The sequence below is a fragment of the Mustelus asterias genome, chromosome 22 (assembly GCF_964213995.1).
Source record: "Mustelus asterias chromosome 22, sMusAst1.hap1.1, whole genome shotgun sequence".
NCBI lineage: Eukaryota > Metazoa > Chordata > Chondrichthyes > Carcharhiniformes > Triakidae > Mustelus > Mustelus asterias.
The window spans coordinates 52,772,790-52,787,471 of record NC_135822.1 but is presented as its reverse complement, the minus strand read 5'-3'; positions in this window follow the sequence as shown (position 1 = coordinate 52,787,471).

Sequence of the window (14,682 nt, the reverse complement as noted above, 5' to 3'; positions counted from 1 at the left end):
CCACTTTGCCACCATTCCGTGGAAGATGATTACCACGTACACTGTCCAAACCTATTACTTCATTTTCAATCTCCAATGATATGCTCTATCAGTATTGAGCTTAATTAGAGTCATAAAGGTTTGCAGCATGGAAACAGGCCCTTCGGCCCAACTTGTCCATGCCGCCCTTCTTTTTTAAACCCCTAAGATAATCCCAATAGCCCTCATTTGGCCCATATCCCTCTATACCCATCTTATCCATGTAACTATCTAAATGCTTTTTAAAAGACAAAATTGTACTCCCCTCTCCTACTACATCTAGCAGCTTGTTCCAGACACTCACCACCCTCTGTGTGAAACGATTGCCCGCCTGAACACTTTTGCATCTCTCCCATCTCACCTTAAACCTATGCCCTCTAGTTTTAGACTCTCCTACCTTTGGGAAAAGAAATTGACTATCTCGCTGATCTGTGCCCCTCATTATTTTATAGACCTCTATAAGATCACCCCTCAACCTCTTACGCTCCAGAGAAAAACATTCCAGTCTATCCAGCCTCTCCTTTTAACTCAAACCATCAAGACCCGGTCGCATCCGAGCAAATATTGAGGATATCCTTAAAATGTAATTTGTGAATTAAATACACTCTTTATTTTGAGTTTGTATGTGTACAGCCTTGTGCAGTTATCAAGTTCAATTATTCTCCTTGCACAGGCAACATGTTTTATATACTGACCTGATCTTTAGTGTGATTTTGGGATAGGGTTCCCAATCTCCTTCAAATCTCTCGCTTTTTTTGTTGAATTTTATGATATTATTATTTATTGGCCAATTGATTAATTCAGTTTTCCATTGTTTTCATAGACTTTTTGGCTTTTGGCATTCGCCTGTAGTCCTTTTTACAGTGAACTTTCCCATCCTGTTATTAGATGCATTGCTTATATCAAGATATATGTTTCTGAGATGGACATATTTTGCTGCATGAAGCGAACCAGCTGGAAAGTCGCGCATTCGACAATGATTTCAGAAACAGTTCATGCAATTCACACATCAATGAATGGCTTTTTAATTTGATTTTGATTTGATTTAATATGGTCACTTTATGGTTGCGGTGAAAAGTATCGTTTCTTGTGATATATACCGACACAGCATGACGTTCATATAGCACACAGAGGTGAATGAAAGGAGAGGATGCAGAATGTAGTGTTACAAATGGATGTGAAATGCATATTGTTACATAAATGATTGTCACAATTCACGCATTTATCAAAATTAATTTACCGAAACAAGTATAATCAATTCATGTGTCAGTAATTTCAATCATATGAAATGGGTACTGACATGATCTAATTTAAATGCTCACATTGCCTTAAAACGTATTCAGGATTATTTGGTTATATATATTTTTTAGTTCCGTCATGTTCAAATATAGATTTGACCCTCCATTATTCGCTGCCAGTAAACATGATTGCAACATGTTGACACTGATCAGCGTTCGTTTTAATCAACTTTTGTTTGGAGCTTCTAACAAAATTAATGTTCACCCCAAATTATAAAAGAACGCCCTTTCAATTTGTTTCAATTTGATTTCATAGAGTCAAATCCCATTCAAGTGACAATTATAATTTAAACCAAGCCGGCTGGAAACGGAATACTCTCTTTCTTAGCAAAGACTGTTTGGGTGTGTAACAGCACTTGATACTGAACATCAGACAAAGCTGCACCTGCTGCGCGTGGAAGCCACATAGATATTTTTGTTGGAAATATTTTTCATTTCAAGTGCCGTCTGATCTTAGTATGATACAATGAACTGAGCCGAAAATAAAACTTTATTCACTGTTCAAATGTGGAAGAATCCAATGCATATTGCGTAGATATTTACGAATTGTTGCTGAATCAATGCTTGCTTCAGTTTGTATTGACCGTTCGGAAAATTAATAACAGATACTAGCTCCAAATAAATAATGTTTCAGAAAGCTCGTTCTCCACAAGCGCAGTTATTTACGCTGTTTACAATTAGCAGCAATTGCCACTTTGGGAGCTGTGCTACCACTCCAAATGTTCTTTCCAGTAGAATTTATAGAGAGGGCAATGTAGGAATTAATGTCCACCCCCCCCCCCCCCCTCCTCAAACATGTCTGATAGATTTCCTGAGCAGTCCTTTGTGCTGTTTAAGAATTGGTTTTGCAAATATTCTTCGACCTGCTTGGCAGTTAGAGCTGAATGCATTTTCTATACTTCTCTACGTTTTCTGCTGCACGGAGTTCTCTGCGTTGTACAGAAGTTCTCCTTTTCGGTCTCATCGAAATTAATATTTTTTCTGTCATCAAGGGTTTCCAGATTTGGCCACCTGCATTTTATTTTTGGGTCCATGTTAATTTTTAACGCAATGCATCTCCAATTTCATGTCTCCATTTTCTTTAACAAAGCCTTCAGGTAGCTGCTTGCAGTCGGCTTTATCTGAATGAATCTCCTGCTTCGTAGTATTTCACTTACCCCAACTTTAAACTTTACTGATACAATATATTTTTACTTTTCAAAAATTATGACAAAACTATCTAAATTCTGAAAACGGCTAGATACAATCTCTGCCACTACTACTCCATCCAGCAGTGAATCTTCTTTCCAAGAGTCAAATCTCGAACTATCTCCCCTTGTCAAACAGAAGTAAGCTGACCAGACAAGTTTTGCTGAATGTCCGTTAAAAATTCTGTCCCTTCCAATCGTTCCAGAATAATATTAATCTTGTTCACGTCGGGTGAGTGAATATCTCCTCCTGTCACCGACATGCTGGATTTTTTAGCACGTTTTAGTTATTTGCCAGCGGATGCACTCTTCGATCTGACTAAATTTGGGACTGCATTGCAGGCGCAGTGGCTTGATGACGCATTTCTCTTCCCCAGCATAATCATTATTGCCTCAGCTGATGATTTTCTAAACGTATCAATAATGCTCACACCAGAAAATATTTCATTGACCAACTTTGCCAAATTTCTCCTTGGCATATTCCCCCACACTATTTCATCTGAAAATCCTGTACCAAGGACAGTGAGCGGGCCTTCATGTTCCTTGTTAAGCCATCGTTTCTTACAGATGTCAACCTGCATTGAAATGTATCTATGTGTGCTCTCAAATGGTGTCCTTATCTGCCGTAGGACTTGCATTGAACGATGTATTCTTGGACAATGTCGGTTGTTTGAATTTCATTTCCAGACCTCATTTCCTCTAATTTGTTATTTCATTCAGTGTTATTCTTATTTTTATTTCGGATTCTGATTTTGTTACGTAGCAATTCACTTCCATGTTGCTTTCACCATGAAGTTTCATGTGTTACCCTGCCCGCAATCATGACCAGACCTCACGTCAGATATTCCTGATCTGGCCCCATTGCCCTGCTGTTTCTGTCGCACTGATCTCCGTCGAACTTGTTCGCGACACTCCATGAATCCAATCTGGTCGCCTTCTGTGAATCCTCGACTGGTTGGTATAATTAAATGGAACAGGTAGCGATATGAGTACTTTTTCCTGCACTTCGGCATATTCACTCTGTCTTTGGTCATTTTCAAACAGTTGCAAGCTTTATAAAGTGAGTAGTTAATGCATATAGAGTAATTCTGTTGGAAAATTATGTTAACGCTACTGCCACGCAGAGTACTGATTGTTTGGTTGAATTCCCTCTGTCCCCTGTTATAGCGGGTTGCTTGAATCCATTTGAGGGATCTCAGCTCTAATCTTTCAACTTTAATTGAATCCTGACAATTTTTTTTCTTGCCATATGTTTTTTTATATTTTTGTGAAGATACAGTGATAAGTTCTTCAGCAAGAACGAAACTATTAAGAATTTGTAGATTAGGACTGTTAGTTCCACAGAAATTGAATGCAAGAACATAAAACGGGAAATTTAACATTGACTCATCGAGAAGAATCATATAAATCATAAAGTGCAGAAGGAGGCCACTCGGCCCATCATGTCTGCACAGAGACTCCGACATATTTACACAACTAATCTCCCCAACCTACACATCTGGGGGCACTGAGGGTCAATTTATCATGGCCAATCCCCTAACCTGCAGATCATTGATCTCTCAGAGGAAACCGGTGCACGGGGGCGGAGTGGGGGTGAGGAGTCGGGTGTGTATGTGTGTGTGTGGCAGGGGGGCGGTGGGGAGAGACCCACGCAACACGGGGAGAACATGAAACTCCACGCAGAGAGTCTCCCATCCTGGAATCGAACCCGTGTCCCTGTTGCTGTGAGACAGCAGTGCTAACCACCGTGACAGCATGAAAAAAAGAATCCTGACTGCAAAGACACTTGACGTTATTTCATGATAATAATGTTCCAAGACTTTTGCGTTGAATGAATTGCATTATTCCTAGAGCGTCCCGATTTTAATATTGAATGAATGGAACTATTTGCGACTGTGTCTCTCATTCAGATATTTACGTTCCAGGGACAACGTTTCTTCCCAGTCAACATCACTTTAAACTTCTTGTCACTTCTTGCAATGTGTGTGTTTTTTAACATTTCGATACTAGATGGAAGATACCAAGCTTAACTTCCAGCATTCAAATTAATGATTTGGCAGAAAAAAAACCCGGTCAGCATCAATGTAATTGTTCTGTGCCTATTGTAATTTGAGGCTGAGGGGACTGTGAGAAAGAAGAGTGCGTTTTTTTACCATTTGCTCCTGTGCACGCGTCAGCCACAAATCCCATGCATGCGTTTTACATGCAGTCCCTTATAAAACTCTGCGTCATGGCGGCGTTGGTTTTATCTTGACCTGGGAATTCAATGTCCTTTGTGGTTGAATTTTCAAACTCTATTTTGTAATATATAACCCTGCTCCTCCACGTCTGCCATCTGGATAAAATTCTGAAACAGGAATTGGCCAATTTAAATTATTTCAATATGACCGACAAAACACCGCCAGTCGTGCAAATTAAATCACAAATCATGATTTGTAATTTCTTCCACAAATGGACAGAAATTATCTCCTTAAGTATTGTTACATTTGTCAGTTTATTGTTTGAAATGGTCAATCATCTCTTGCCACAGCAAACTGTAACTTTCAAATTTCGTTTCAGGCAAACATGGGAACAGTCAAAGTGGCCCTTCAGGTAATCTCATTTTATTGTTATGTTATGTAGTGTTAATCTGCCCTAAACATTTCGATTGAATATTGAGACTCCCAAATAATCTCACTTTCACCATATCCACAAAATAGGCCATTTTCCGCTTATGTTTCTGGAGAAAAGGGTAACTTTTCCGATGAACATCGCTGTTAGCTAAATTCAAATATTTATGAAACAAAAAGTGTAATTTGACCCCTTCATGCTCATGAAAATCTAAAATAGGAGTTACTGAATTTAAGCCAATTTTCAGCTTCTGGTGTCTGGATATGCATCTTGAGGCACCTTAATTGTGCATTCAGGAGCTTCGTTTCGCAATGAATCAGCTCCAGATCCCAATGCCTCTCCAGTCATTCCACTAATCGCTTTAATTCTATGTTTATTTTTCTGTTGATAGTTAAGCTTCGTAGAATCAGTAATTCATATCCATTTTGTGCCCTACTCATACATTTCGATGGTTTCATCAAATCTCAAACTAAATTGCTCACTCCCCCCCCCCCCCCAAACAAAGCACATCCTATTCTGCACAGTTACATTTATCCATTCTTAGTAAGCCTAATGAGAAATACAAATTCCTTACTGCAGAATGGAAAGATGGGGCATAACTCAAAAGCATGTCATGGATGACCAGCTCCAGGTACGTTGCTGCAGATCACAGAGGATCTTTGATTCCCAACCTCAACAATCAGTGATAAGATTATGATGATTTTGGCAGTCAGCCCCTCAATTACATAATACCTCAGATTTTTTAAAAAAATGGGTATATCTTGCAATCATTACTGAGGTTCCGGTATCTATTCTTTCAACATATGTTGTTCCACTGGAGCAAGCAGAGAGGGAGTGATTGGAGGCAGGAGTGCTGGTGAGACATTGATTGAATTAATTATTTATTTAATTAGTCAGTTAGGGTGTGGGTTTTTTTATGGCCTGAACTTTTGTAGTAGTATTTTTCTTAAGTTTAAAGTGAAAACTGGAAGTGGGTTGCTAAGGAGTCTGGGAAGGGTTGTTATTTTAACTTTAAAAGTCAGTTACCTGGGAGGTTCCCACTCATTGTTCCACTGGAGCAAGCAGGGAGGGAGTAAATGGAGGCAGGAGTGCTGGTGAGAGATTGATTGAATTCATTATTTATTTGATTAGTCAGTTAGGGTGTGTTTTTTTTTGGCCTTAACTTTTGTAGTAGTATTTTTCTTAAGTTTAAAGTGAAAACTGGAAGTGGGCTGCTAAGGTGTCTGGGAAGGGTTTTTTTAAGCGCGTGAAGTATAAAAGGTAGGCTGCAGTATACAGCGGGCAGCGTTGGGAGCGGGCAGTGGAGTGTGTGGGAAGCAGACTGTGAGCTATAAGGGCTTTGGCTCACAGGGCGTGGGCAGAAAGGGCGAGGCAAGATAAGTTATTTTTATCCTAACCTATATAGGATAAGGGTAACTATGAGTGATAGGCCAGTTCAGTGCTTCCGGTGTGGGATGTGGGAGTTCCTGGAAACACCAAGCCTCCCGGAGGTTCACATTTGTGCGAGGTGCGTGGAACTGCAGCTCCTGAGGGACTGCGTCACGGAATTGGAGCTGCAGATTGCTGACCTTGGTCTAGTCAGGGAGAATGAGAGAATAATTGACATGAGTTATAGGGAACTAGTTACACCGGGGCATCGGGAGGAAGACACGTGGGTCACAGTTAGGAGGAGTAAAGGTCAGAAGGGTAATGTACCAGAGAGTACTCCAGTGGCTGTCTCTCATAATAGGAAGGGCTCGGCGACAGGTGTGTGAGGGGAGGGGAGTGAGCAATTAGTGGAAGGGTCATCTGTGGTTTTCCCACTCCAAAACAAGTACATTGTTTTGGATAGTGTGGAGGAGGATGACTCTCCAGGGGTAAGCCACAGTGACCAGGTCACTGGCACAGAGTCAGGCTCTGTGGCCCGGAAAGGAAAGAGAGGGGTTAGGAGAGCAATAGTGGTGGGGGACCCGTCAGTTAGAGGCACGGACAGGCGATTCTGTGGGTGCGAACGGGACTCCAGGATGGTAGTCTGCCTACCTGGTGCTGGGGTCATGGGTGTCTCCGAGCGGATAGGAGGCATCTTAAAAGGGGAAGATGAAGAAACGGATGTCATTGTACACATTGGTGCAAATGACGTAGATAGGAAGAGCAGGGGGATACTACGAGAGCAATTCAGGGAGTTGGGAAATAGGCTAAAAAGTAGGTCCTCCAGCGTGGCCAGCTCTGGGCTGCTCCCAATGCCTCATGCCAGTGAGGCTAAGAATAGGGAGTTAGTACAATTGAATGCTTGGCTAAAGGACTGGTCTAGGAGGGAGGGCTTCATTTTCCTAGATCAATGGGAAGTTTTCAGGAGAGGATGGCACCTGTACAAGAAGGACGGGTCACAACTAAGCTGGAAGGGCACGAATATCCTGGCTGGAAGTTTTGCTAGTGGAGTTCGGGGGGGTTTAAACTGGTATGGCAGGGGGGTGGGGATTAACATATTAGGTCTGCAAGTGTAGAGGCTGGGGACGAGCTTGGGGCTGGGACAAGGCTGGCAAAGAAGAAGAGCACTCTGTGGGAGGATGACCTCACTGGGCCTGGAGGTCTGGAGTGCTTATACTTCAATGCCAGGAGCGTAGCAGGTAAGACAGACGAACTTAGGGCCTTAATGCTCACGAGGAATTTGGATGTGGTTGCGGTGACAGAGACTTGGTTGAAAGAGGGACAAGACTGGCAGCTGAATATTCCGGGGTACAAGTGTTTTAGGCGAGACAGAGGAGGGGCCAAAAGAGGTGGGGGAGTAGCTGTATTAGTTGGAGAGCATATTACAGCGGTGCAGAGGGAGGACAATTCAGAGGGGTCGTGTAACGAGTCACTCTGGGTGGAGCTTAGAAACAGGATGGGCGCAGTCACTGTGTTGGGGGTGTACTACAGGCCCCACAACAGCCCAAGGGAAGTGAAAGAACGGATATGTCAAGAGATACTGGATAGGTGCAGGAAAAATAGGGTCGTTCTAGTGGGAGGCTTCAATTTCCCTGGTATAGACTGGAAATCGTTGAGAGCTGGGACTCTGAATGGGGAGGAATTTGTAAAATGCGTACAGGAGGGTTCTTTGGAACAAAATGTAGATAGCCCGACTAGAGAGGGGGCTATACTGGACCTAGTACTGGGGAATGAGCCCGGTCAGATCTTCAAAGTTTCGGTAGGGGAACATGTGGCAAATAGTGACCACAATTCTGTTAGCTTTAGGATAGTGATGGAAAAGGATGAGTGGCGGTCCCAAGGGTAAGGTGTTGGACTGGGGGAAGGCTAACTTTCGTGGGATTAGACAGAAATTGGCAGCTCTTGATTGGGAGAGGCTGTTTGAGGGTAAATCCACATCTGGCATGTGGGAGTCTTTTAAGGAACAGTTGTTAGGGCTGCAGGACAGGCATGTGCCTGGGAAAAAGAAGGATAGGAAGGGTAGGATTCGAGAACCGCGGATAACCAGGGAAATTGAGGGACTGGTCACAAAGAAAAGAGAGACGTATGTTAGGTCCAGGCAGCTAAACACGGAGGGAGCTCTGGAGGAGTACAAAGAAAGTAGGAAAGAACTCAAACGGGGAATTAGAAGGGCAAAAAGGGGTCACGAAATGTTCTTGGCAGACAGGATTAAGGAGAATCCCAAGGCATTTTATTCATACGTTAGGAACAAAAGGGTTGTCAGGGAAAAAATCGGACCTCTCAGGGACTAAAGGGGGGAATTATGCTTGGAGCCGAAAGAAGTAGGGGAGATCCTAAATGAATACTTTGCGTCGGTATTCACATAGGAGAGTGTCTGTTAACTGGGAGTGTCTCGGAGGGGAGTGTTGAACCGTTGGAGAAAATCTCAATTACAAGGGAGGAAGTGTTAGGTTTGTTAGAGAATATAAAGACTGACAAATCCCCAGGGCCTGATGGAATCTATCCAAGGCTGCTCAGGGAGATGAGAGATGAAATCGCTGGGCCTCTGACGCAAATCTTTGTCTCGTCACTGGACGCAGGTGAGGTCCCAGAGGATTGGAGGATAGCTAATGTGATCCCGTTATTTAAGAAGGGTAGGAAGGATAACCCGGGTAATTATAGGCCGGTGAGCTTGACGTCCGTGGTCGGGAAGTGGTTGGAGAAGATTCTTAGAGATAGGATGTATGCGCATTTAGAAAGGAATAAACTCATTAACGATAGTCAGCATGGTTTTGTGAGAGGGAGGTCATGCCTCACTAACCTGGTGGAGTTTTTTGAAGAAGTGACCAGAATGGTTGACGAGGGAAGGGCCGTGGATGTCGTCTATATGGAATTCAGTAAAGCGTTTGACAAAGTCCCTCATGGTAGGCTCGTGAAAAAGGTTGGATCTCATGGGATAAAGGGGGAGGTGGCTAGATGGGTGGAGAACTGGCTTGGTCACAGAAGACAGAGGTTGGTAGTGGAAGAGACTTTTTCCGGCTGGAGGCCTGTGACTAGTGGTGTTCCGCAGGGCTCTGTATTGGGACCTCTGCTGTTTGTGATTTATGTAAATGATCTGGTAGAAGGTGTAACTGGGGTGATCAGTAAGTTTGCGGACGACACATAATTGGCAGGACTTGCAGATAGTGAGGAGCATTGTCAGAAGCTACAGAAGGATAGGGATAGGCTGGAAATTTGGGCAAAGAAATAGCAGATGGAGTTCAATCCTGATGAATGCGAAGTGATGCATTTTGGTAGAAATAATGTAGGGAGGAGCTATACGATAAATGGCAGAACCATAAAGGGTCTAGATACGCAGAGGGACCTGGGTGTGCAAGTCCACAGATCCTTGAAGGTGACGTCACAGGTGGAGAAGGTGGTGAAGAAGGCATATGGCATGCTTGCCTTTATAGGACGGGGCATAGAGTATAAAAGTTGGGGTCTGATTTTGCAGATGTATAGAACGTTGGTTCGGCCGCATTTGGAATACTGCGTCCAGTTCTGGTCGCCACACTACCAAGAAGGACGTGGAGGCTTTGGAGAGAGTACAGAGGAGGTTTACCAGGATGTTGCCTGGTATGGAGGGGCTTAGTTATGAGGAGAGATTGGGTAAACTGGGGTTGTTCTCCCTGGAAGGAAGGAGGATGAGGGGAGACTTAATAGAGGTGTATAAAATTATGAAAGGCATAGATAGGGTGAACGGTGGAAAGCTTTTCCCCAGGTCGGTGGTGAGGGGTCATAGGTTCAAGGTGAAGCGGGGAGGCTTAACACAGATATCAGAAGGACATATTTTACACAGAGGGTGGTGGGGGCCTCGAATGCGCTGCCAGGCAAGGTGGTGGAGGCGGACACACTGGGAACATTTAAGACTTATCTAGGCAGCCATATGAACGGAGTGGGAATGGAGGGATACAAAAGAATGGTCTAGTTTGGACCAGGGAGCGGCACGGGCTTGGAGGGCCGAAGGGCCAGTTCCTGTTATTTGTTCTTTGTTTTGTTCTTATTTCAGTCCTGACCATTGTGGAGAACTACCGTTGCACCAACCCTCATGTACCAACTCGTGAAGCCTGAATATATTCAGAGTAAACGCCTGTGGGTTTCATACTATTCCATATAATTCACAAAGGCACTCCAAAAGCAGCAGTTGTTATCTGATAGCTGCCAAATGACACGTTTCCATTTAGATTGACCCAATGCCGCAGTGAACGATCTGAACCATTGGAAACGTTACTGTCTCAATCTAATGGTCCATTCTTCAACTCAGAAAATCACAGAAGGTATCTGTTGGCATCCCCCTCTGAACGTCCTGGCCCTGATCCTAAAACGGAACCCCCTCTTCATTTGCTGCTCAACGAAGGGGAGCGTTGCTTCTTATTCATCCTGTCGATACCCCTCAAAAGCTCATGTATGTCAATCATTTCCCCCCACCCTAGCCCCACCGCCTTAAATGCTCCAAACGAATACATTCTCAGCCTCTCTATGCTCCCTCCATATCGCAAAAGCGACATCCCAGACAACATCCTGGTGATTCTGATCTTTCCCCCCTCTCATCCTTCCTATAGAGAAGTGACTAGTGCTGCACACCGTATTCCAATAAGTTTAAACTGTGGCCCAGCCAACGTCCTGTAAAGTTCCAACATTACATCCTTGCTCTTACAGTTTACATCACGACGAAAACAAGTCTCCCATATGCCTTCTGAACTGCTCTATTCACCTGCTCTACCACCTTCAGCGATCTCCGAATGAGCACTCCAGGATCCATCTCTTCCTCTGAGCTCTGCAGTGTCCTGTCATTGCTTACATACCCCCCGGTTGTGTTACTTCTTCAAAAGTGCTTGACCTCACACTTATCAGGGGTAAAAATCATCAGTCACTGCTCTGTCCATCTGTCCAATCCATCTGTATCATCCTGAAATGTACCATCTCCTCATTCACTATTAACCACCTTAGCAATCTTGGTGTCATTTACAAACCTGCTTGTGATGTCCCCTACATTATCATATATACGTATTATGCGTGTCCCAAACATTAAGTGTCCCAGCGCTGCAACTTTTGGTACGCCACTGGACATCAGCCTCCGTCACTAAAACAGCCTTCTACCATCAGCCATTGTAAACTATTACGAAGCCACTTTCTAATGCATCTTGCCAAGTTTCCCTGAGCTTCAAGTGCTTCAACCTTCAATCAATCATCCACGAGGGTACTTCTCAAAGGCTTTGCTAAAATCCATATAAAGTACATCAACTGTACTTCCTTCACCCACACACCAGGTCACATTTTTCAAATACTCTGCCAAATATGTTGCGCGAGAACATCCTCTGACAAAGTCATGCAGGCTATCCCTGATAAACCCATGCCTTTCCACTTGAAGATTAAATCTCGTCTTCAGAATTTTCACCAATTGTTTGCCGACCAATGAGGTGATCCTCACCGGTCTATAATTTCCTGGTACATCTCTCCCATCTTCTCGAAAAGTAGGACAACATTAGCATTCCTTCAGGCGTTTGTAACTTCCCCGTGGCCAGAGAGGAATTAAAAACTTTGTGTCAGAGCCCGTGCAATTTCCTGTCGTGTCTCCCACAGCAGCCTGAGAGGCAATTCATGCGGGCCTGGGGATTTATCCACTTTTACGCCCATTAGAGCCTCTAAGACCTCCTCATTTCCTTTGCAAAATTGTGCAAGTCCCTCAAAGTCCCTTTTCCTGCATTCTGACCTTCTCCTTTCCCTTAGTGAAGACCGATGAGACATATTTATTTAATACCCTTCCAATGTCCTTTGACTTCCGGCACAAATTGCCCCCTTGGTCTCTAATGAGCCCTACTCTTTCCCTCGTTACCTTGTTTCCCTTAATTTATTGATTAAATATGAAAGGAGTCTCCCTATTTCTGTTTCCAAGTCCTTCTCGTGCCCCTTTTTGATGTGTAGTTGTTTTTTCAAGTTTCCACTTGCACTTCCTATATTCCTCGAGGTCTGCAGTGGAATTGCTCTCCTTGGGTTTGCCAGAAGCCTTTCACCTTTTCCGCATCCAATCCTGAATTGTCCGAGGCATCCAGGGTTACCTGAATTTATTGCTGCAAAATTTATCCCTAAAAGATCAATGTTGGACTTGTTCTATCCCCAGGTCATTTTTCAATGCTCCCCGCTGGTCCGCTGAAGGCTTACCCCCAAATGGAGCTGTTCCCAACCAAATGTGGCTGGTTCCTGCCTTATTTTAATGAAATATACCTCCCCCAATCCAAAGCTGTTTTTTGCAGGCCATCTTTCTCCTTGTCCATAACAATTTTGAACCATACAGTTTTGGGGTCGGTGTCGCTAAAATGCTCCCTCACTGGTACATTGAACAATTGTCTGCCTTCCTTCACCAGAATGAGATCCAGCACTGCGCCATTCCATCGTGGGCCTTCTACATACTGATACAAATAACTCCCCTTGATGCATTTAAAGAAATCCACCCCTTCTCCCCTGAGCAATATGACTATCCCAATTTCTGTTGGAAAAGTTGAAATCCACCAGTATAATTATTCGATTATTATGCTCACACACCACTGTGAGCTGTCTACACATTTGCTCCTCTATTTCCCGCTGACTCTTTGGGGGTCTATAATGCACTCACAGTAATTTGGCTGCCCTTTATCATTCCGAAATTTTACCCACAAAGATACTTTGGAAGGCACTTCCAAGATATCATCTCTCCTTATTGCAGGGTTTGACCCCTTAATTAATAGTGCAAAATCAGTGCCTCTCTGATAGTTGCATTGAACGGGTAATTTGCAGCCTGAATAGCCTACCTGTCGGCTACTCGTTCCCCAATGGCGCCAAAAAAATTTGCTTGGTGGTAGTAAAACAAGATAAAATCTGCAGGTTAGTTAATGTAGAGAAATCCTATGCCTGACAATCTGCAATACCATGTCAACAATTCGGCTGATTAATCAAATATTTTCCTCTCTTCCGCCTAGTTCCCATAAAGCTAACACGGCATCGTGACACAACCTGGTGAACAAATTAACTTCTCCCTATTGCCGAGAAGTTCTGTTGAACAGTGCACCACTAACCTACAGCTTTATCAAGAAAACTTCAACTGAATGGTGTAGTTTTGTCCTGGACTGGGCCAAATTATTGCTGTGTGAAGTAATGAATTTATATTTTGCTGCTTATTGAGGTTTTCAGTTCAGCAGGTAATAAATCTATACGAGCATGACCGGAGATTGTACGTCCCTTCTCTGAAAATATATTTAAAACTGTGAGTGTTATGTACACAGACTTGGGTTCTATGAACTCAATCATCCATTACAAAGTCTAAAATGCCATAGATTGTACAACTGAGAACAAGATGTTCAACCCTATTGACCTTTGTCAGTGTGGATGATTGACATGTTTCTCTTACGATGGTACTACTTCTAAAATGTTTGCACGTTCCTTTGCTGGAGTTGGATTGTTTGGTTGAGGAGTGAGGTAATTATAAGAACACGTGGAACACTGGCATGGTGACTAATGTTTGATCACATTGTTGATATGACTGGATACCCATTGTGAAGATAATGTTGAGAAGGTGAGTATCCCAGCGAGGTTTGATAGTTTGGACTTGAAAAAAAGACTTAAAAAAACGCATTCCCACTCATGCAGTGAATTAAAACCAGCAGTCATGAATACAAGCTGAATATTCAGAAAATCAATCGGAAAATTGAAGACTATCATTTACCCCACAAATATTCCAATATGGAGCATGCTATAACATCGACTTTTTGAGGGAATTTTTTTTGAATTAGCACTGCTGCCTCACCGCGCCAGGAACCGGGATCAATTCCAGCCTTGGGTGATTCTGTGTGGAGTTTGCACATTCTCCCCGTGTCTGCCTGGGTTACTTCCGGGTGCTCTAATTTCCTCCCACACTCAAATATGTGCGGGTTAGGTAGATTTGGCATGATGAATTGCCCCTTAGTGTCAGGGGAATGAGCAAGTTAAATAACATGGTTTACCGTCGCAGGGCCTGGGCTGCATTGTTGCCGGTCCAAACTCGATGGGCGGATGGCCTTCTTCTGCACTGGATGATATGATTGTATGTAACAGCAGAAATTGTTGAAGTGAGAATTTATTGGACGACTGAATGCAGTAGATCGAAATGTAGGAAATGTTAGATGTAGTGG